We start from the raw sequence: 25171 nt of genomic DNA, 5'->3' as shown, positions 1-25171 counted from the left end.
ATTATTCCCATAATATATTAATAATATTTACTCTCTCTTAATAAATCATCCTATCAAGTTGCTATGGTGAAGGCAACCCAAAAGGACCATGCACAACCGGATCAAATACTTGCCTAATATAGTTACAACCTTAGACACTATTCCAACACACCCGAGAGTGTGCTCGAATCCCTCAAACCAAGGCTCTGATACCAACTTGAAACATCCTAAAAATATGTTCCAAAAATTTTGTTTTTAATTATTAATAAAACCATAGTTATCAAATCATCACATAAAATTATAACCATTGTATCTCAAAATTTTCATAATCATCTGTCAAATATATATCAGAGTGAAACATCCCAAGCTAAAAACATGGTGTGTGTGCACTGCAGTCATCCCAAGTTCTTCACCTTGCTACCAAAAGTACCTGAAACCAAAACTGAAAATTGTAAGCACGAAGCTTAGTGAGTGTCCCTAAACTACCCCATACCATACACATAATAACATAACATTGGACCATGCCAGCTACACCGGTCCCCACCCGACATTAGACCAAGATCCGGCATCGGGCCCTGCACGGCATCAAGCAAAGCTCTGCATACATATAAAAATATCAACAAATACATATAAACATAATCACATAACATAAGCATATAAACATTCTTCGGGCCCAGCCCACCATCGGACCGAAATCCATAAACATGTAAACATTCCTCAGGCTTTCCTGGCATCGGACCGAAGTCCGGAAACATATAAAACAAGCACATGAAAGAATCAAAAACACATCAAGCATACAAACATTCCTCGGGCACAGCCCGACATCGAATTGGAATCTGGAAACATAATAACCTACATCAGGCATTTCCCGGCATCAGAACTTAGTCCGAAACATACCAACATACATAAACGGACCAGCATTGGCGCCTTCGACCCATTCCTACAGGAGGAAACTCACCTCACAAATCTAAATGAAGAATCTCACAGTAAGGAATCTCTAACGGCCGCTCCAACGACTCCCCGGTTTTCATTATCACAATAACACTTAGTCAAAATCCAATAATCCTTCTAAGGGTAAAATGACCATTGTACCCCTGGTCAAAGTTCAACATTCTGGTCAAAGTCAACATTCTGGGTTGACTCAACTTTCTGAGTTGACCCATCAACTCGCCGAGTTCCATAAATCAGAAACCTTGAAGTCGCGATCCAAGTAGTCGAGTTCTTCAGAAACTCATCGAGCTTCTCCTATCAACGAAATCGGGACTTTCCAACTCCACTCGTCAAGTCCTTCCAGGAGCTCGTCGAGGATGGTAAGCCATCTTAATAGATTAAGCTCGGGGCGACCCAACTCATCAAGTTCCTTTATAAACTCGTCGATTTCTTCAGTCTGTTAAGCTATCTTAATAGATTAAGCTCCTACCCTTCAGATCTATGCTCCATACTTCATATACATACTGAAAATGTCCTTTTAAGGGTAAATTTTCCAACTTTACACGTTAATACCCTTACTTAATGGCTTTAGCTCAAACCCTAACTCTTTAAGACCTAGATCTTGATCCAAAAGCCATTAATACTTCAAGCTAAGGCATACAAATTGTGATCTAGACCCTAGATACTACATAAACAAGTACAGTCTCTCACTTTCTCCATGCATGGCCTTTTGGAGTTTAAAAGGCCAAAATGACATCCTTAAGCTTACATGGGGCTTCAATGGTCATAAAGTTTGCACATTTATGCCATGAAATCCCTTCAAGGTCCTAGATCTGGAAGTATACTCACTTGGGACGTCTATTTCCTAAGGACCATGCTACTTCGACCAAAACCCAATAAAAGTCAAAATGAAGAGATCTAAGTAATGATTAAGCAAGTTTGAAACTTGCTTACCAGAAAATGCTACAAATGGAGTGAAGTTTCTGGATCTAAAAGCTTTCTCTTCCGCACTCAAGCTTCTCCTTCTTCCAGAAGCTTCAATACACAAGTTTTCTCTAAAAAATGACACACAAGCTAACACAAGGCATTAGGGTTTCGAGATTTAGGTTTGGGACTTGGAGGTTGTAAATGAGGCCAGCCTATGCAGGTTAATATGTTTAAATAGGGTGCAAAACCCTAAAATTAGGGTTTCATTCCGCCCGTCCTACATGTCGAGTAGGCTTCACCACTTACGTCCAAACTCATTCCCAACTCGATGAGTTTGGGGCCTCCAAGTCGTCAAGTTTATATACAAAGGAGAATAAATCTTTAATTAAATACGTACCAGGAACTAGGTGTTACACACTCTCACTGCATTAAGTCCATCCCAATAAAAACTTATTTTGTACTCTAAGAATACATCAATCATTTATCAATATCAAAACTCTCAACGATTTCACCATTATGCAAATTGACCAAATACCTTCATTGGTCTAATAATTTAGTTTGACATTTTTATCTATCTTTAATACATATACTTACATAAAAGTCATATTTATTTATATAATCAAAGATTTTACTAATAACTTTGATATTATACTCATTTCTCAATTTTGTCCCCAAATAGAGTATATTCATATTTCAATATTGTTCCCGAAGGAAGCATATTCACATCTTCACATCTATCCTAAAGGAAAGATACTTATATCTCATCATCAATCCCGAAGGAAAGATAATCATATATCATCATCAATCCCGAAGGAAAGATACTCATATGTCAACATAAATTCTGAAGGAAGTATGCTCATCGCATGCTATGATACATGTTTATAAGTATATCTCAAACATATATGCCAATGATATACACACATGCTTAAATACATGATATCTATGTATATTGAAGCTCTATTATTAACTCGTCATTTGATGGCATTCACTTAGTGCCTTAAATTCATATATATATATATATATATATATATATATATATATATATATATATATATATATATATATATATAATAATCATAAGGAAAAATAAGAGAAATAACTCACCTTCTTTAGGGCTTGTTTGGATGATATTCCAACTTAGCACTTCCTTGATCAACCCCTTTCTCTAGATTTCCTAATCAAAATTTAACTTATATGCATCGTTAACCAAATCATTGACATAGTTTAACTAATGTATATCAATTCTCATTTATAAAATTATATAATCTTCTCATCATTCATAAAAATCTATACATATATCAATCATGAAATATTCATAGTAAGTTCATCCCATATATTATAACATTACAAACATCATATTTCATCACTCAAGGACTTATTTCATTAACTCACACCTTTCGCTTACGAACCCTAAATCTCATGGATTCAACTTCTCATATAATTGTTCAATCTTCACCCAAGTTTCATAATCATTGAAATAAGCAATAATTAAAATATAAAACATCAACTACTATCTCAATTTCATCATTTGAACTCAAACCCTTCACTTAGGCTTTCATCAAAACCTTCAAAATGTTACCCTAATTCCTAAAATAGAGGGCTGGAAGATGAATTTCTTACCTTAATTCATCAAATTGAAGCTTAAATCTAGGGTTGCCAAATATGTAACATTGAAAACGAACCAACATGTTACCAACCAAACCAAATATATTGGTAACCAATATGTTTGGTAGCCAACGTGTTTGGTTTATAGTAGCATACCAATTACATAATCTTGCTATGGTAGCGGTACAAAATTTTCAATACCACGATAGTATCATACCAACCAATTCATTTTAATATATATATATATATATATATATATATATATATATATATATATATATATATATATATCTGTATGTGTGTGTGTTTGGTGTTTAAAATTTGAAGACATTTGATATTAGCATTTACCGTATTAGTAAAGTTTAAAGTTAAACTCATGTCCGCGTATCCTATTTTTCTTCGTTGTTTTTAATTTTAAACATATGGTAGAACTTAATAAAATCCTTTTTGATCAAAATTTCAACCTCAACAATTACAAATATATTAAACACAAAACCCCTATTCACGTTTCACAATTCTCAAAAACACAAAAATCTTCACTCACAAAACCCCTTTCCTGCCAGAATATACCGTTACCAACATGTACCAACCGACATTATTGGTAGCCAAACATGTTGGTACCAACTATACTTGGTATGGTAATGGTATAAATTTTTTTGTACCAATTATAATTGGTACAGTACACAGTTTAGGATAAAAATGACCGGTACCGTACCAATTCCACCCCTACTTAAATCAAGTTATCCCTTCAAAAATCGACCCATACGGATTAAGTGTGTGTGTTTTTCGCACCTGGGTGTGTTTGGGTGTTTGGGTTTCGAATAGAATCATTCACAAATCATATTTTCATGGTCAGAACCTGCTGACATCATGAGCCTACCTTTCTCACGTCGTGAGTACTGGCAATAAGCAAAGTATGTTGTTGATTTCGTTCCAGCTTTAAGCAGTTTTTGTCCCAACTTCAAATGCCCATATCTTCTTCGTTTCTTATCCATTTTTGATGATATTTATATCCATGCGAAGGTGTAAACATAATATACATTTTCTTTAAGTCATATATAATTTAATTAATACAGATCTTAATATATTATGTCATGAAGTTGGCCTAAAAAACATAAAAATACCAATTTTACCCTTTAGGCCAAAATGCATTTCTCATGCATTGTTTCTCTAGAACTCACTCATATAACCTCTTATAATGACTTAAAATTGTTTTACCATCTCCATGAAGTTACAACTTCATATTCCCATCTTTTTCTCATAATTGACCAAATTGCCCTTTTTGGTCAATATGTTACTAAAAGTCAATCTTTCTTAAATTTTGGTTGTTACAACTCTTTCCCCATTTAAGGGATTTCATCCTTGAAATATTTTCTTGCTCTCTAAGTTATCTTCTCACTTAATGATCTCCAGTATAGTATTATTCTCTTATTTATCCTTATAACCCAAAATAGCAATCTACTTTCCTATTCTTTGCATTATAAATGCAATGGCTAATCTTTCCAAATTTCTTTACTCTAAATGGTTACTATGGGACATATATTTCTTTATCTACTCTCGTGCAATTTCATTGTGTGATTAATATAATTTTTCATCATTTCTCCCATTTTTACCCAATCATGTTAATCACTTATCTTTTTGTTTCTTTCTCTTATATATATGGTTTCAATCCAACATATCTATTTACTATTACATTTTTTACTCACTACTCATCATACTCATAATCTATCTCATAATGTGTGTTATTTTCCAATATTCTCCTCAAGTTCCTTTTCTGTTTTCACTATTCTCTTAATTCAATTTATCTTACATCTTGTTATACTCAGGTTTCTTTCATCTTACATAAAATGATTTCTCACATTATGTGTTCATCATAAATTGTTATTTTATCTTAATATAATTGCTTTATACTCTTGCACTATAGACATATATGTCAAAATTAATATTTTAGTAATCAAAATCACTTTATCTCTCATCCCTCTCTACTCTTTTTTTAACTCTTAAAAGAATTATCATATAAATCTTATTATCTCATATCCTATTGTAAGTTCAAACATCTTGGTTAATTTCTCTTATATTTAAACACTTCGTGTGTCTTTAATTAATACCCCTCTCGTCTAACTCGTTAATGGTGATCAACTTTAATTGGTAGGGAAAAGGTCCCGGAAATTAAAAATCGATACTTTTTTTTACATTCTTCTTAATAGTAAAATTAATCAATATTCCTACTAATATTCTAAATAGTAAAATTAATCTATATATATATATATATATATATATATATATATATATATATATATATATATATATATATATATATATATACACGCACACACATGTAGAAATATGAAATTTAAACATATGATAATCATAAGGAAAAATGAGAAGAATAACTTACCTTATTCTTTAGGGCTTGTTTGGATGGTATTCCAACTTGGGACTTCCTTTATCATCTACTTTCTCTAGATTTCCTAATCAAAATTTAACTTATATGCATCATTAACCAAAGCATTTACTTATTTTAACTCGCGTATATAAATACTAATTTATAAAATCATATCATCATCTCATAATTCATAAAAGTCTAGACATATATCAATCATGAAATATTCATAATAAGTTCATCCCATCTATTATAACATTACAAACTTCATATTTCATCATTCAATGACTGAATTCATTAACTCACACCTTTCACTTTTGAACCCTATGTTGGATCTATATGCCCAAGAATCATTATTGAATGGCATTGCTAATAACATATGATCTTATAGGGTCACACCTTAATCAAGTTGGTACTTATTAAATATTTATTAAGTATTTGATAATTAATAAATAAATTCAATTCTTGTATTTAATTAGAGAAAATTTATTATTTTATGAAACTAATAATAAATGAAAGACTAACTAGCACATATATATCATATGGTATGATATATAAGTCGTGTACAAAGTTTTGGACACTTTCACTAAAGATTGACAAACTAGCTAGTTAATTAAGTGACTAAACAGTAAACTAGAAAATCCAATGGACCTTCTTTGACCTCGTAGGTTTTCATGGTAGCAGGGTTGAAAGTCAAACACCAATATTCTTGTCCCCCCATGTTGAATGATGTCCCATGTTTGTTCATTACCTTGCATGTAATAAGCGACATGATCATATTATATAAGGCTAGTTGTTTTATCACTAAATCACAAGTTTTTGGTCTAAAACTTATTCTCCTTTCTTTTTTTCTCAAAACCATGAGCTAGTGAAGAGCTTGGAGCTCTTTCCTCTTTTGAAGACATTACAAGCTTTTGGTGTTTACTTTGGGTATTTCTTTTAGTACTTAAATGTTTAAGCACTTAACGGTTCAAGAAAAAAGTTGTAAAAAAAGAAATCTAGAAATTTTGGTACCTTATTCTTGTTGGTGGATTACATGTAGAGAATATCAAGCTCCTTGTTCTTGCCATCTACTTGAACACCGCAAATCCAAGAGGGTCCAAAGGCTACAAAGGTTGTATTTTCTAAACACCCTATGCTTGTTGTAACATCATTCTAACCTCTTTTAAACGATCCCTAATGGTTTGTTTTGTTGATTCACTTGAAATTTATAATAATTTTAAAAGCTTCTATTGCTGGTTTTTATGAAAAACTATCCTTTTATGCGACAAAAACCCTTCAGTGATATCAGAGCCATATTTTAAATGTTAGAATGATTTTTATGTTACAATAATCTTTGGTTTTTAGAAAACATGCATGGATTTATTTTTAGCTAAAGAAATGTCTATATTTGTTTTCTTTGGCAACTTGTAGTTAAAAGTGTTTATTTCTTATATAACCATTTTTCATGCATTTTGGTTATATAAAAGTTTCCTTAGAAAAAACAAAGAGTTGTTTTGTTTGATATATTTTTTATATATAAACAAGTCATTAAGACATTTGTGGTTGGTATTTGTTTATTCATATGATGATGTAATAAATAAATAGGTATTAATCTGTTTGTTCATTTTATACGTAATAAATTAGTTTTAGACTAGTTGTATTTTATTTTTTATAGAATGTAACAAGATGGAGCTTGAAGTTCTTATGAAGACATGGAGCCTTGTGAAGACCTTGAAGTGTTCTAATAAGTCCTTTAGGAAATGAATTCATATTTGTTGTTATGTCTCACAATAAATATTACTAGAAAATGGCTTTGTTTATACATTTTAAATGCATGCTTGTTATGTTTATTTTTGTTGTTATAAAATGATGAAAATATGTTTTCCGTGCTAAAACATTTTTACAAAAATTAACATCAAACTTGGAGTTTAGAGTTTTATATAAAAGTTTCAACATAAGATGTCAAATTTTAGTTTTTGTTAAAAAGAGTTTTAAATAGTTTAAAACTCTAAAGTAGCGAAACTTTTAAAGATATAAAAAGTTGAAAATAATTTTAAACTTAATCTAAACTCCATAACTTAATAATAAAAGGTTGTTTTATTAACAAAGTTAGAAACCGGCTCCAATCCATACAACGTCAAATTAAAATTTTAACCGGTAAAATTTTATATTAAATAAGTTAAACTTTATGGTTTTTGGAACACTTTAAATGTACCATGGAGTATTTTATGCATGAATTATTCATGATACAATATATTTTAAAATGCTAGAATAATAAATCATTGATAAAATCCCTTATTAACAAAACTTCAAATTTATGCAATCCATTTAAAAATCACTTGGGATTTTGGTGTAGTTCATACGGATTTTAGGGTCACCTTATTCATATGAGTTGACAAAAATAGTCAAGGTGTTTTTCTAATTGATTATGGGATAAAGGTCACCTAACAATTTGTGAAATAAAACTCACATGTTTTTAAATGGATGGTTTGATCAATTTCTTATGTGATAAAGGTCACCTGAGCATAAGAGTTTTGAGGCACAGATGGGATGAACATGCCATATAAAAACAAAGTAATGTTTTTTGGATCCCATAAATCTAAGAATTACATAAGATTTGTAATTGGTTATCGTAACCTACGGATCAACAAAATCACTTGAGTAGTGGGTTGCCTCCTCAAGTTATGTTGGGTGATGTGGATCATAGCTTTTCAAAATTTAATTTGAAGGATAATTATTATTGAAAAAAATTCATATCGAAGATATTAAAATGAATCTTATTAGTTTGTAGATGACTACCCCAACTATAACCACCTCATCATTCACCATCTGATCCATCCTCGAAAAAAGAAAAACTAAACCCAACTTTCTTGATTGGTTCAGACAACTAAGAATTGTCCTCAAGCTTGAGAAAAAGGAATATGTCCTTGATGAGCCTATCCTAGAAGAGCTCCTAGCTAATGCTCCCAAAGCATCGAAAGTTGATCAGGAGAAACATGTTAATGATTCGACCAAAGTGGCTTGCATCATGCTTGCAGCTATGACTCCTGAACTTCAAAAAACTATTGAGTTTCATGAAGCGTTTGAAATGATTGAACAACTGAGAGTCATGTTTCAAATTCAGACTAAGAAAGAGAGATTTGAGACCTTGAATGCTTAAATTGGTTGCAAGATGGCCGAAGGATCTTCTGTAAGTACACATGTACTCAAAATGAAAGCATATGTTGAGCAACTTGTCCGCCTCAGATTCCCATTTGGGGATGAGCTAGTGTGACAACCGTCAAAATTCGAGTCGGTTCTAGATTTGATGACACATCCCCTAATTTCTCAGCCAGAAAAGACCGATTTAATTTATGTTTTTTAAAATAAAATCAGAGAAATCTTTTTAAAAGATTTTGCGGAATTGGTCCCTAAAACAAAACATGATAAAAGTTTATCAAAATCTTTCCTTAAGAAATGTATAGTTTCATTTCATATCAAAACCTCGAGATGTCATGTTCCGATACAGATCAAAATCATAAACAAAACATTATAAGCCTTTCAACAGTTATTTACAACTACTGGCCTATAATCAAAAATCTCTCATCGTCCTCCGACTATACTCGGGGTCCGCTACCTATAATCATAAAAACTAAGTGGGTCAGGCTTGGGAGCCTGGTGAGCATATATAGTTTTCAACCCACATTAATAATATACTTATTAAGTTCACCAATCAACAATAACCCTGATTCCCCATTCCCGTTGTCCTCACTTTACGTCCCTAAACACCTATCACAAGGGACCTAGCCTAAGAAATATCATCGGGATGGACACCACTGCTAAGGGGTCTCCTCAGCCATACATATCCTAAAGGCAACCATGAGAGGGATGGAGTACGCCAATGAACATTTAGTTCATAACCACCTACAAGTTGCGAACCTGCTAGTGTTCCACTGGACTGTCTAGAAGGGTCCGTGGTCGTCATCTATACTCCGCTAGATGAGTACAACAACAACAACATCGAGGCCTCTAACCATTTTAACACACATAAACTATTTCATCTACCCATGTTCTACCCAACATATTTTGTAGATAAAAAGCATATACAGTTTAAAACTTGTATAAAACATCTATTCAACAATCACCTCAAATAAACACTTATATAATTACACATAGCACGTATTTTATAGAAAATATTCCATATCTAGGTGTAAGATGAAAGTGGCTACACACTCACATGATTTGATGATAATCAGGCAACAATTCGTTGCTTAAAACGATCATTTCTAATAAAACTGGGAGTTTTATTGAGAAACCAGGCTTTGCGATGGTCGGGTTTCGAAACCAAAAAGATAAATTTTCCGGGCTTCTCGGGCACTTCGTGGAGTATTCTGGGGCTTGTAATCGATACCAGGGCTTTGGGGGATGCTAAGATGAAGAAAATGTGAAGAAATGGGCTAAATATGGAAAAATTCCAAATCTACCCGGGAAGGCTCGCATACCCCTTGTATTTATATGGGTCCGAAGTCGGCTTGGTGGTGGGGTCCGCAGGCGAGGGTCCGCACGTGGCTACACGTGCGAAGGCCTCGGTGGCAGTTGCTGATTGGACCGAGGTCTACTGGTCCATCTGCGAGGCTCGGAGGCTAGGTGGTGCGAGGCTCGGTCCAGCTGCGAGCTTCGGATTGGGTCTCCCTTCGGTCGAATCAGAATCCGACACGCAGCTATTGTTCATGCGAAGGAAGGCGACATGCATCGGACTCCTAGTTGACCACTTCGGATGACTCAGCAGACTTCAGACACGTGGCGCGTTTTGAGCGAGGGTGATGTGGCCGAAGTCCACATGTGCGAAATTCCTCGGTTTTGGGGATTTTTCTTGTTTTTCGTGCCAAAACTTCTAAAATCCATAACTTTCGCATACGAGCTCCGTTTTTGACGTTCTTTATATGCACGCGTAGGTAAAATTATGCTCTACAACTTTCGTTTAGACTTTGTCGGCTAATTTTGAATTTAATTTTTATATTATTGTTTTTAACAGACTGGGACAGGAAATCCGTTAAAAATTCATAACTTCTTCATCCGATGTCCGTTTTCGTCAGACTTTTTACCGTTGTGTTACTAATGACGAGACCTTCAATTCTCATTTAGGTTGTGTCGGCTAAATATCACTCGATCTAAAATTTGAGTTTTTAGTTGTCTACTGCTAAGTTGAAACTTCGAAAAATCATAACTTCCTCATACGAAGTCAGATTTGGGCGTTCTTTTTATCGAACTTCTCGGTTTAACAAATACTACGACTTTTGTGTAGATCACTAAGGCTAAAAAGCAGTTTATGAAAAACTCACTTTTTACGACATTCAGCACTGTGTCGGTTTTGTCGCGAAACTTCGACAGGTCATAACTTCTTCTTTATAACTTGGATTTTGCTATTCTTTATATCCCCGAAATCCTTGTTTCGACCACTACAACTTTATGTAAAGATATCAGCTTTATCTAGTATTTATTTTTTACGCTCATTTTTATTCATAATTAATTAAAGCCTAATAATTAATCATAAAACACATAATTCACATAATATTCACATAATTCCTTTTCATTTCTTCAAAATGAGTTACAAAGGCTAATCTAGACTATCACCTCAATATAAATGCCTAGTCTAGAAATATGAGTGTTACAATTCTCTCCCCCTTAGGATGATTCCGTCCCTGGAATCACATATTACCAAACAACTGCGGGTAGCGACTCATCATGTCACTCTCTGTTTCCCAGGTGAGATTTGGTCCATTCGTATGTTTCCAGTGCACAAGCACTAAATCAACCATCTTGCGTCGCAACTTCATAGTCTTACGGTCAACGATTACCTCAGGTTCTTCGATCAACCTCTTGTTTTCATCCAACCTTAACTCAGAAATCGGAATTATGTCGGGCACATCTCCCGTGAACTTTCTCAAATAACACACATGAAAGGTGTTATGAATACCCTCCAGTTCTTCCGGTAATTCTATCTTGTAAGCTTGATTCCCGATCCTCTGAAGAAATTTAAATGGTCCAACAAACCTTATAAGTTCCTTCCAGGTCGAGACTTTAAGTAAAACCGAATCTCCAACGTCAAAGGTCTTGTCAGCATAACTCTTTTGTTGATCTTGAGCAGCTAGCATCAACTGCTTTTCCCCAGCTTTTCAGCAGTCTGATCGACTATTTCAGGTCCCATAAACTGCTTTTCCCCAGCTTCCAGCCAACATGATGGCGTTTGACACTTTTCCCCATACAAAGCGTGATAAGGTGCCATCTTAATGCTTGAGTGGAAACTATTATTATAGGAGAATTCTACTAGAGGTAAGTGTTCATCCCAGTTACCTTGGAATTCTAGGGTACATGCTCTCAGCATATCCTCCAATGTTTGAATCGTTCGTTCGCTTTGACCATCGGTTTGCGGATGGTAAGCTGTACTCAAACACAACTTGTACCCAATTCCTCTTGTAGACTCCCCCAAAACCTTGAGGTAAAACGGTTGTCACGATCAGAAACAATCGTTAACGGAACCCCGTGTAGCCTCAAAATTTCCTTCACGTAAGAATTCGCAAGTTTATCCATAAACCATTTCTCTTTGGGTGCTATGAAATGCGCACTTTTAGTGAAGCGATTAACGACCACCCAAATCATGTCGTGACCGTTCCTTGTTTTGGGCAGTTTAGTCACAAAATCCATGGTAATATCTTCCCATTTACCCATGGGTACAGGTAAAAGTTCTAAACTCCCATACGGTTTCTGATGTTGTGCCTTAACCCTCGCACAAGTTACACACTTGGCCACATACTTAGCAACATCAAGCTTCATCGTCGGCCACCAATAATAGGGCTTTAGATCCGTATACATTTTTGTACTGCCGGGATGAATCTAGTACATGGTCTTGTGAGCTTCTTCCATCAGAAGATCTCTTACTCCGCCCGTCTTAGGTACCCAAATCCTATCTTGGAATACCTTCAACCCTTTGTTGTTTGTACCGAATACTAAAGTTTTTCCCAAACGTTCTTCCTTAAGGTCATTTTTCTCTAAAGTTTCCTCTTGAGCTTTCTTTATGCTTTCCAAAATTGTCGAGACAACTTCAATTCTCAACGCTCTTTCCCTTTTCTTTTCAAGGTTTACCTTCCGACTGAGAGCATCAACAACAACATTTGCTTTACCAGGGTGGTAAAGTATCTCACAGTCTTAGTCCTTGAGTAACTCTAGCCAGCGTCGTTTCCTCATGTTCAATTCCTTCTGATTAAAGAGATATTGAAGACTCTTATAATCAGTGAAAATTTTAAACTTTATGCCATAAAGATAATGTCTCCATATCTTTAGGGCGAATACTACTGCTGCCAACTCCAAATCATGAGTGGGGTAGTTCTTTTTTATGCTCCTTCAATTGCCTCGATGCATATGCGATCACTTTATCCCTTTGGGTCAGAACACAACCTAACCCAACTCCAAATGCATTGATATAAACTGCAAAGTCATTAACTCCTTCAGGCAATGAAAGAATCGGTGCTTCACACAATCTCTTCTTCAACTTCTGAAATGCTTCCTTATGCTTCTCATTCCAAGCATAAGTAGCTCCTTTGTGGGTCAAAGTTGTTAATGAAGTAGAAATCAAAGAAAATCCTTGGATAAACCTTCGGTAATATCCAGCTAATCCTAAAAAGCTTCGAATCACCGTAGGACTTTTTGGTTGTTCCCACTTCATCACAACTTCAATCTTTGTTGGGTCAACCATTATTCCTTCGTGGTTAACAACATGACCTAAAAATTGGACTTCTTGAATCCAAAATTCACATTTGGAGAACTTTGCATACATCTTCTCCTTTTTCAGAACTTCTAGCACTTCGCGCAAATGCTTTTCATGCTCCTGCTTGCTTTTCAAATAGATCAAGATATCGTCTATGAATACTATCACGGATTTATCAAGGTATGCTTTACAAACTCTATTCATCAAATCCAAGAAAGCTGATGGGGCATTGATTAATCTGAACGACATAACCAGAAATTCATATTGTCCATATCATGTTCTGAACGCAGTTTTTTCGATATCGTGCTCTCTCAGCTTTAGTTGATGGTACCCTGACCTAAGTTCGATCTTCGAGAAATAGCTCGAACCTTGCAATTGGGCAAATAGGTCATCGATTCTCGGCAACGGGTACTTGTTCTTTATTGTTGCTTTATTCAGCTCTTTGTAATTGATGAACATTCTCATGCTCCCGTATTTCTTCTTTACAAATAACACAGGGGTCCCTAGGGCGATGAACTAGGTCGAATAAAATGTTTGTCCAATAACTCCTGAAGTTGTGTCATAAGTTCTTTCATCTCTGTTGGTGCTAATCGATATGGTGCCTTTACTATCGGTGTCGTTCCTGGTAACAAGTCGATACAGAATTCTACTTGTCGATCAGGCGGCAATCCGGGAAGATCTTCGGGAAAGACTTCCGGATAATCACACACCACCGGAATATTCTGCACCTCCTTCTTTTCCATATTAGCATCGATCACGAATGCTAGACATGATGTACATCCCTTGGCCGAACACTTTCTGCCTTTCATTAGGGAAATGATTCCAGAATTTACTCTGCGTTTGTCTCTATACACCATAAACGACTCTTTCCCTGGCGGGTTTACTTTTACTATCTTCTTTCTATACAATATTTCAGCATCATTGGCGCTAAGCCAATCCATTCCTAGAACTATGTCAAAACCATTTAACTCTATAGGCAATAATTCATTGTGGAATTTATTCCCATCCAAGTCAATGATGATGTTTTTCATTCGATGGCTAACATGTACAAACTTGCCACTACCAATCTCGACTATTATAGCATTAACTAGTCTATCTACAGGCAAAGCTAGTTTTCTACTAAATTCATGTGAAATAAAAGAGTAATTGGCTCCAGAATCAAACAAAATTTGGGCAGGCAATTCGTTTACAAGAAAGGTACCTGAAGCGACACCGACTTCTTCTTTCGCAGCTTCGAGTGTCATCTGAAAGGCTCTCGCCTTCGGCTTTGGGGGAAGATTGGGTTTTGATGCGTCCTTCTTCTTCGGGAAATCCCTCAAAATATGCCCTTCTTCATTGCACCCAAAACATATGTTCTTATTGAAGGTGCATTCATTGGCATAATGCCCAGGCTTTCCATATTTGTAACAAGTGACTTCCACACTGCACTTCCCAGCATGTTTCTTCTTACACTTGTCACACCACTTGGCTTCGGCTTCTCCTCCAAATTTTCTCGAACCAGTCTTCGATAATTTGTTCTTTTATTGGAACCTGAAGTTACTTCAAACTTTCTCTTTTCGCCAACTTCAACCTTGTTGGTGGCTCTCCCTTTTATCATATCTTCAACAGACTTGGCAGCCCAGATAGCTACCTCCAAAGTAAGTGTCTGACGTACTGGCACCGCGTACTCCCATGGAAGTCCCTTTCCGTCCCTGTCAATTTTTGCCAGCTCATCTGGGACAATACGCAAAGCAAATTCCATTTTGTCTGTGAAGTCATTTGTATATTCGTCAATGGTCATACTTCCTTTCTTCAACGTTAGAAATTGGTTTTCTAACTCAAGCACGTTTTGGGCCGAGCAGTACTTGCGCTTGAAGTGCACTAAGAACTCTGCCCAAGTTAGTTGCAGTGGCTCATTAGGGCTTAGGGTTTTCCCCAAAGTGCTCCACCATCGAGCAGCACTACCCCTAAACTAATGTACTGCAAACATGGTTTGTAACTTGCCTTGGCAATCACAAGTCATGAAAGCCAATTCCATTTCCGAGATCCAGTCCATTACTCCAACAGGATCTTCTTTTCCAGTGAAGGTCGATGGCTTGCAAGTCATAAATTCCTTATACTTGCACCCATTTCTCTCCACTCTATCCTCGTGGTTATTTCTCCCAACCACAAGCGGATCAGTTTGACCAACAGATCTACTGTTGTTTCCTTCATCAGATCGATCATCATTCAATTCACATTGTTCAACAGGAACTGAAGGTTCATCCCTGTTGTTCAACAACATTTTCCACAATTCCTCCCTCTGTTCAGCCAACATGGTCGGAATCATAGTTCGTACTCCAGCCATGGTGATGGGTTCGGGTGCAACTCCTACTATAGGCACATGTTCCACCACTTGGGGTTAAGGTTGTTGGTTTCTGTTTGCATTTCCAACTCCACTCCAAGTTCTTGCCATTATAATCTATATACCAAATAAGGCAAATTTAGGTCTTTACACTTGTTAGACATTTTAATTCCTTTATCACTCTGAGACGTTTACATGTTAGTTCTAATCTCGTAATCACACGCTTAGAATCCTACACACATAAGGTTTCCAGATTCGGTCGGCAATAGACCATAGATCCAAACAAATAATGGCACACATGGCAAAGAAATAGAATTTAGCACATAAAGGCATTTTAGGCATCTTTCGTAAAATAAACTAGTGCACGTGTATAAATTATGGTAGACACTCAATCATCACTTAGCATTCTAAGTTTAAGTCTAGAAATCCAACAATTTCTTAGTTCGCTTAAACTAATGTTCTGATACAAACTGTGACATCCCCTAATTTCTCGGCCAGAAAAGACCAATTTAATTTATGCTTTTAAAAATAAAATCAGAGAAATCTTTTTAAAAGATGTTGCGGAATTGGTCCCCAAAACAAAAAATGATAAAAGTTTATCAAAATCTTTCCCTAAGAAATGTATAGTTTCGTTTCATATCAAAACCTCGGGATGTCATGTTCCGATACAGATCAAAAGCATAAACAAGACATTATATGCCTTTCAACAGTTATTTACAACTACTGGCCTATAATCAAAAATCTCTCATCGTCCTCCGACTATACTCGGGGTCCGCTACCTATAATCATAAAAACTAAGTGGGTCAGGCTTGGGAGCCTGGTGAGCATATATAGTTTTCAACCCACATTAATAATATACTTATTAAGTTCACCAATCAACAATAACCCTGATTCCCCATTCCCGTTGTCCTCACTTTACGTCCCTAAACACCTATCACAAGGGACCTAGCCTAAGAAATATCATCGGGATGGACACCACTGCTAAGGGGTCTCCTCAGCCATACATATCCTAAAGGCAACCATGAGAGGGATGGAGTACGCCAATGAACATTTAGTTCATAACCACCTACAAGTTGCGAACCTGCTAGTGTTCCACTGGACTGTCTAGAAGGGTCTGTGGTCGTCATCTATACTCCGCTAGATGACTACAAAAACAACAACAACATCGAGGCCTCTCACCATTTTAACACACATCAACTTTTTCATCTACCCATGTTCTACCCAACATATTTTGTAGATAAAAAGCATATACGGTTTAAAACTTGTATAAAACATCTATTCAACAATCACCTCAAATAAACACTTATATTAATTACACATAGCACGTATTTTATAGAAAATATTCCATATCTAGGTGTAAGATGAAAGTGACTACACACTCACATGATTTGATGATAATCCGGAAGCAATTCGTTGCTTAAAACGATCATTTCTAATAAAACCGGGAGTTTTTTTGAGAACCGGGTTTTGCGAAGGTCGGGCTTCGAAAACAAAAAGATAAATTTTCCGGGCTTCTCGGCCACTTCGTGGAGTATTCTGGGGGTTATAATCGATATCGGGGCTTTGGGGGATGCTAAGATGAAGAAAATATGAAGAAAGGGGCTAAATATAGCAAAATTCCAAATCTAACCTGGAAGGCTCGCATACCCCTTGTATTTATATGGGTCCGAAGTCGGCTTGGTGGTGGGGTCCGCAGGTGGCTGCACGTGCGAAGGCCTCGGTGGCAGTTGCTGATTGGACCGAGGTCTATTGGTCCATCTGTGAGGCTCAGGGGCTAGGCGGTGCGAGGCTCGGTCTAGCTGCGAGCTTCGGATTGGGCCTCCCTTTGGTCGAATCAGAATCCGACACGCAGCTACTGTTCATGCGAGGGAAGGCGACGCATGTCGGACTCCTAGTGGACACCTTCGGATGACTCAACAGACTTCAGACACGTGGCGCGTTTTGACCGAGGGTGACGTGGCCGAAATCCACGTGTGCGAAATTCCTCGGTTTTGGGTATTTTTCTCGTTTATCGCGCCAAAACTTCTAAAATCCATAACTTTCGCATACCAACTCCGTTTTTGACGTTCTTTATATGCACGCATAGGTAAAATTACGCTCTACGACTTTCATTTAGACTTCTTCATTCGATGTCCGTTTTCTTTAGACTTTTTACTGTTGTGCTACTAATGACGAGACCTTCAATTCTCGTTTAAGTTGTGTCAGCTAAAAATCACTCGATCTAAAATTCGAGTTTTTAGCTGTCTGCTGCTAAGCTAAAACTTTGAAAAATCATAATTTCCTCATACGAAGTCAGATTTGGGAGTTCTTTTTATCGAATTTCTCGGTTTAACGAATACTACGACTTTCGTTTAGATCACTAAGGCTAAAAAGTAGTTTATCAAAAACTCACTTTTTACGACATTCAGCACCGTGCTGATTTTGTCGCGAAACTTCGACATGCCATAACTTCTTCGTTATCACTCGGATTTTGGTATTCTTTATATCCCCGAAATCCTTGTTTCGACCACTAGAACTTTATGTAAAGATATCGGCTTTATCTAATATTTATTTTGGACACTCATTTTTATTCTTAATTAATTAAACTCTAATAATTAATCATAAAACACATAATTCATATAATATTCACATAATTCTTTCATTTCTTCAAAATGAGTTACAAAGGTTAACCTAGACTATCACCTCAATATAAATGCCTGGGCTTAAAACACGAGTGTTACATTTGACTAGACTTAGTTGCACGTATAGGCATAACACATATTAGATTTAGTAACTAGAAGCTAACTTATAACCTAGTGGAAACTTGAAAACAGATAAAAACAATGGATGGTGTTGTTAGATTTCACATTGATATGTGAATTCTATAACTACTTAACTGTAGAGACTATCCATATTCGGGTTACTCTTTCACTCGAACACCTTTTCATGAATCATATACACTCATTATGCACTTGAGCTAGTAGTAGAAATTAGGTTGGAGCGTCATAGAAACTTAAGTCAAAGTTGAAGACTAGGACTAGTATACTTGATTCCTCAATTTCGCTTGAATCTCGGAATCACTACATAGAATGCCAATAAACCGATAAAATAAATTACAATCATTATTTATAACTATAAAAGAGTTATAATACCATAAGATAATTTGAAGTCTCAAAGATTCAATTTATCTTAATATCCAATGATTTATTAAACTTCAAAACCCTAAAAGCCATAAAAACTCATATCTATAAACTTTAACCTCAAAAACTCCATAAAAATAATTATGAACCTTATAATATTATCTTATAATAATTAAAATTATGAAAATGTTTCAAGAAAAATAAAATTTAGGTCATTGATATTTAACCTTATTCCACAAGATAAAAACTCAAGAGTTATTAACAAATCTTACTTAAAATACACATTTTATAAAATTTGGAGGAATTTTTATAAAAGAATTGAGAAGTTTATAAAATTAATGGAAGGAAAATTGAATATCCTCTCTCTTCCCTCATAAATTCGTGCATCCTCACTAACACCCCATTTCCCCAAAGTTTGAATGATTTTTCTCTTCCCCACACTCCATCTTCTTCACTTTTCACTCACTCTTTAAATCCCCAACACCATTTTCTCTCTTCCCCTCTCTATAACCACGACAATTTTTCAAAAAATGAAGCCAAAAACACACCTTAAACTTTAAATCTTCATCATCTAGGGTTGATCTTCAAGGTAATCACGAAAATCTTTCAATCTTCCTTCAAAATCTCAAGTTTTCTTGCATATCTTTTTCTTCTCCGCCAATCTATGGATGGATTATTCACATGCATGTTCATAACCAAGATTTTTATGATTATTTTGAGATTATTTCACCCAAAAACCAACATGCATGTGATGATATTCAAGCTTAGAGGCTTGATCATCAAAGTTTGTTGTTAAAAAGCATTCAAATAGGTTCATAAAGGATTTATTCCCAAATAAATATTTAAAACAACTTTTCTGATTACATCCGATTTTTCATAGTATTTTCATAACAAAATGAGATGTTCTACAAGTTTTCAGAATATATTTCATTTTTCTCGAATTATTATAATTATTGCAAGAAAATAGGGCAATAATTCATATAAAATACTTTTTGAGGTCTATAAATCCTAGGTAAATTTGTGGATGACCTAAGGTGAATGAGGTCATCTTGGTGAGTTTCATCGATTTTTTTACTGTTTGCTGTGGTTTTGAATTTTCTTTTTGTTTAATTCAAATAAATCATAAAACCATTTTAAGGAATGTGAAAAGGCTATATAATATTTTTCGTAGATCCTACCTAATGTGAAGTACTCAAAAAAATATTTTCAGAATTTTTAATAATCCATTCCTAATTGTCCCCTATGTTTGTATTTATAATGGACTAATAATGGGAAAAATATTTCTACTCATCCAAAATTCATTAAAATTTACCAACCGGCCGTATAATATATCAGAACTCTAAATAAAATTTTGGATGATTTTTCTATTCAGTATGCTATTTTTCATATATTTTATAAAATTAAATACACTTAAATCCACAAAATCCGATTACACTATATAAAAATCGCCATTGGGACTTTTCCCAGATTATTTACATGATAAATAAATTTTAATAAGTTTTTGGTAATTTACTTTAACTGTTTAATAATTATTCTCTAATTAATGATTACTTAAGAGGATAAAACAAAGAAAAATAGAAACACTAATTCAAAAATATTTTTTATATTTTTCACAGCTTCTAAATGTATAATAACAGTGTTACAAAAAGTTTGGGCATTTTTGGAAACATTTTTGTATTCATTTCAATTTTTATTAGAATAAATGAACAAAAATCATAAAATCGGGTTAAAAAGTTTCAAAATCCATTTTTATATTTTTCCCAGATTAAGAATATTTAAAAAGAGTGATACAAAAAGTTTCGGAAATTATGGAAACTCTTTTCTAATTATTTCAACTTTTATTAGAACAAACACACAAAAATCATAAAATTGTGTTAAACAGTTTGGAAATCCATTTTTATATTTTTCCCAGATTACGTATGTCTAATGGAAGTGTCATAAAAAGTTTGGGAATTTTTATCTTTTGGATGCTTTTTTTCACGAATTTATATGTTTATGAAGGCTTAAAAATTTTGGAAAAATAGTTAATCATATCAAAAATTCAAAGGAAAATTTATGGAAGACCTCTACTATATTTAGAATGAAAATGAAAAGTTTGACAATTTTTGGAAACTATTTGATAATATTTTGGCTTTTTAAGAGCTTAAAACATATTTAAATATGTTGAAATACCCTCAATTAATATTATAAAAATCTGGAAATCAATATCCAAAATTGTCTTAATCACATGAGTTGTAAAACTTCACCATTTTAGAAAAAAATTTGTAACTTATCAATATTAAATTTTGACACAATATTGGCATAATTCTATTGTAGTAGCAAATATATTAGTGTTAGCTTTCTATTAGAGACTCATTAGTGTGTAACATCGTGTAGGAATCGATAGTGGTACTAGTGGATCGTAGTTGAAGGCACCATTTGCATCATCTCAATGCATATTGTGAGTATTCACACACTCCCCTTATTTTCGGTTTTTATGTTTTGGGGTGGAAAAACATGTCCGAAAAACTATTATTTGTTCGTTGTATTTAAATTGATTTCTATCAAACTTGATTGCTATTTTATTTCTATATTTCTCTATGTATGTCTATGCAACACAAAACATGAGAACTTATCGTCTTAAGTCCCTTCCCTTACACTTTTCTCCAACCATTAACTCTTTGAGCCAATGATCATTATTGATAGCGCTATTAGGAATTGACAACTCCTCACTCGCCCGATTGCTGGAGTGCATGATACCATATAATTTATGGAACGATAAGCATAGATCTTGATAGGGCATCAGTCATAGGTTTGGTTGGGAACTCATTGTTTGCTCATACACATACAAACTTGTTTATTAATTATGGCAATGAACTTTGTTTCTCGTTATAGCAATAAACTTTGTATCTCATTACAACAACGAACTTTGTTTATGCAAATTTAATACTCATTTTTGCAATATATTTCTATTTATGGAAACTTTTATCAAAACATTTATTTCGATTCATGAAACCAATATTATTATTATTATTTTTATCTATGAGTACTCACCAACTATTTTTATAATTGACGCTCGTTTTACATGCTTTTTCAGGAATCATCGAGTAAGTGGCACTAAGGGAAACTTCACTGTTAGGAGCATTCGCATGTGTTGTATTCAAATTTTCATTGTAATTTCTTTTAAAAGTTTTTCAAACCCATTGTAAATTCGTAATGATTTTTAATACTATGGTTGGTGTTGTCTTTTAACTTTTTCTATGAAACCCTTTATACTGCCACGCCTCATGTTTCCGCTTTAGCGAGGTGTGACAGCTAGCAACCGATGTGATCCTAACCTCATTGCCTAAGTCATTCAACCAATTGATGAACTTCACAATGAATGAATAAGAGAAGAGAATTAATGAGCTTCATAACATGCTCAAAAATGTTGAGGCAAACATCAAGAAGTATGGGAATAATCAAGTGTTAATGATCTCTGAGGGTAAAATCTCCAAAAAGAAAACCGGTAATAATATCGGTAAGGGGAAAGGCAAAGCTGCCAAGAAAATCAAGGGCAAGCGAAAGGGTAAAGGGAAGCCTCCTTCCACTAACCGAACTCCTAAACCCATGGATGCTGCTAACGTTGATTGCTTTCACTGCAGTGAAAAGGGACATTGGAAGCACAACTGCCCCAAATACCTAGAGGAACTTACGAAGATCAAAGCCAACCAGGTTGGAACCTCAAGTATATATGTGATTGAATTACATGCATTCCATACTAATTCTTGGGTATTCAATACTGGAAGTGGTACTAACATCTGCAATGATTTGCAGGGACTAAGGAATGTTAGAGAGCTAAGAGATGGCGATTTGGAACTTAATGTTGATAATGACAATCGAGTAGTTGTCAAAGAAATAGGACAATATCATCTTTTGCTTCCAAATGGCCTTAATCTTATTTTGAACAATAGTTATTATGTACCTAGTATAACTAGGAATATTATCTCTACTTCTCGCTTGTATGAACAAGGTTTTCGTTATAAGTTCAACTTTGATTCTGAAAACATTTATGTGTTCAAAGATAATGTGTTCTATTTTGAGACTAGTCCCAAAACTAGAATATATGAAATCGATTTCAATGGTTCATACACAAAGGATAATTCAATATTCAAATTAAATAAGAAAACAAAGTTGGACTCAAATAAAACTTATTTATGACATTGTCAACTTGGGAACATAAGTAAAAATTGCATTGCTAAGCTCCAAAAGGATGGGATCTTAGAGTCAACAGGCTTAGAGTTTTTTGATGTATGTGAATCATGGCTATGTGGCAAGATGACCAACGCTCCTTTTACCGGTGTTGGTGAAAGAGCTTCGGATCTATTAGGATTCATACATACTAATGTATGTGGACCTTTTAGAACAATGACCAGAAGCGGTGAAAGATACTTCATTACATTTACTAATGATTACATTAGATTTGGTTATGTGTATCTCATGAAACACAACTATGAAGCATTTGATGTCTTCAAGGTTTTCCAAAATAAAGTACATAATTAACTTTGTAAAAAGATTAAAGCCATACGATTAGATCGTGGTGGTGAATATTTGAGCTATGAGTTTGATGAACATCTGAAGAATTGTGGCATAGTGTCAAAACTCACTCCACCGGTAACACCTCAGCATAATGGTATCTCAGAAAGAAGAAATTGTACTCTATTTGATATGGTGTGATCAATGATGAGTCATACTTTCCTTTCTCGTTTACTTTGTGGTTATGCCCTTGAAACCACAGCTCGAATTGTAAACCTGGTCCCAACTAAAAAGGTTAGTAAGACTCCCTACGAGTTATGGAATGGAAAGGTTCCATCAATGTCTTTCTTAAAGATATGGGGTTGTGAAACTTCAGACGAGCTTGAGCCTAGATATCAAAAGTGTATGTTTGTGGGCTACCCAAAAGAATCCGTCAGTTTTTACTTCTTTCAGAAACATGAAAATCGGGTGTTCATAGCTTGTAAAGCAATGTTTCTTGAAACTGACTTTATCTCGCATAAAGTAAGTAGGAGCCCCATTCACCTCGAAGAAATTCGAGAGACACAACCTTTAGTTTAAAACGATAATCAACAAAGCATTGTTGAACCTGAAGTTATCGTTCAGATGCCGGAAACCACACCAATTGTATAACCATCCAATAGAACTCGTTAGGAACCTGACAGATTTGGATTTGTCACTCCTGAAGAGGAAGTCTTCTTGATGGATCAATGTGAGCTCTTCAATTACAAGGATGCTACTACAGACCCAGCGTCTGACAAATGGGTTGAAGCCATGAGAACTAAAATCCAATCCATGAATGACAATTAAGTATGGGACTGGGTTGACTTACCTCCTAACTGCAAGGCTATTGGAATCAAGTGGATCTTCAAGAAGAATATTGACATGGACAGAAATATACAAACTTTCAAAGCACTACTTGTCACGAAAGGATATACTCAAATTTAAGGTGTTGACTATGAAGATACCTTCTCACCAGTTGCTAAGATTAAATCTATTAGGATTATCATGGCCATAGTTACATATGATGACTATGAGATATGGCAAATGGATGTTAAAACTTCTTTCCTTAACGGATACCTTGAGGAAGATGTTTATATGGAACAACCTGAAGGTTTTGTCAAGCCTGATAACCTATAGAAGGTGTGTAAACTGAAGAAGTCCATTTATGGATTAAAACAAGCATCAAGGGCTTGGTATCATCGTTTTCATTAAAACATCAAAAGGTTTGGTTTTTTAGAAAGTCTCAATGAGCCATGTGTATACATTAAAGCAAGTAGGAGCCATATTGTTTTTCTAATTCTATATGTTGATGACATATTACTGATTGGGAAAGATATCCCGAAATCGAAAGAGACTAAGGCCTACCTTAGTAAGTCCTTTCAAATGAAAGATTTAGGGGATGCTACATACATACTCAGTATTAGGATCTATAGAGATAGATCCCAAAGACTCATTGGTTTGAGCCAGAGTACATACATTGATAAAATCTTGAAACGTTTTTCAATGGATAACTCGAAACGAGGAATTATTCCCATACTACCTGGTACCATTCTTTCTAAGGCTGACAGCCCTAGTATTGAAGATGAGATCAAAAGAATGAAATGCAGACGATATGCTTCAACAGTGGGCTCAATTATGTATGCTATGACATGTACAAGGCCATA

The sequence above is a fragment of the Lactuca serriola genome, chromosome 3, assembly GCF_051521515.1.
Source record: "Lactuca serriola cultivar US96UC23 chromosome 3, Lser_US96UC23_V15, whole genome shotgun sequence".
Classification (NCBI taxonomy): Eukaryota; Viridiplantae; Streptophyta; class Magnoliopsida; order Asterales; family Asteraceae; genus Lactuca; species Lactuca serriola.
Note: the sequence above shows the minus strand (reverse complement) of the source record.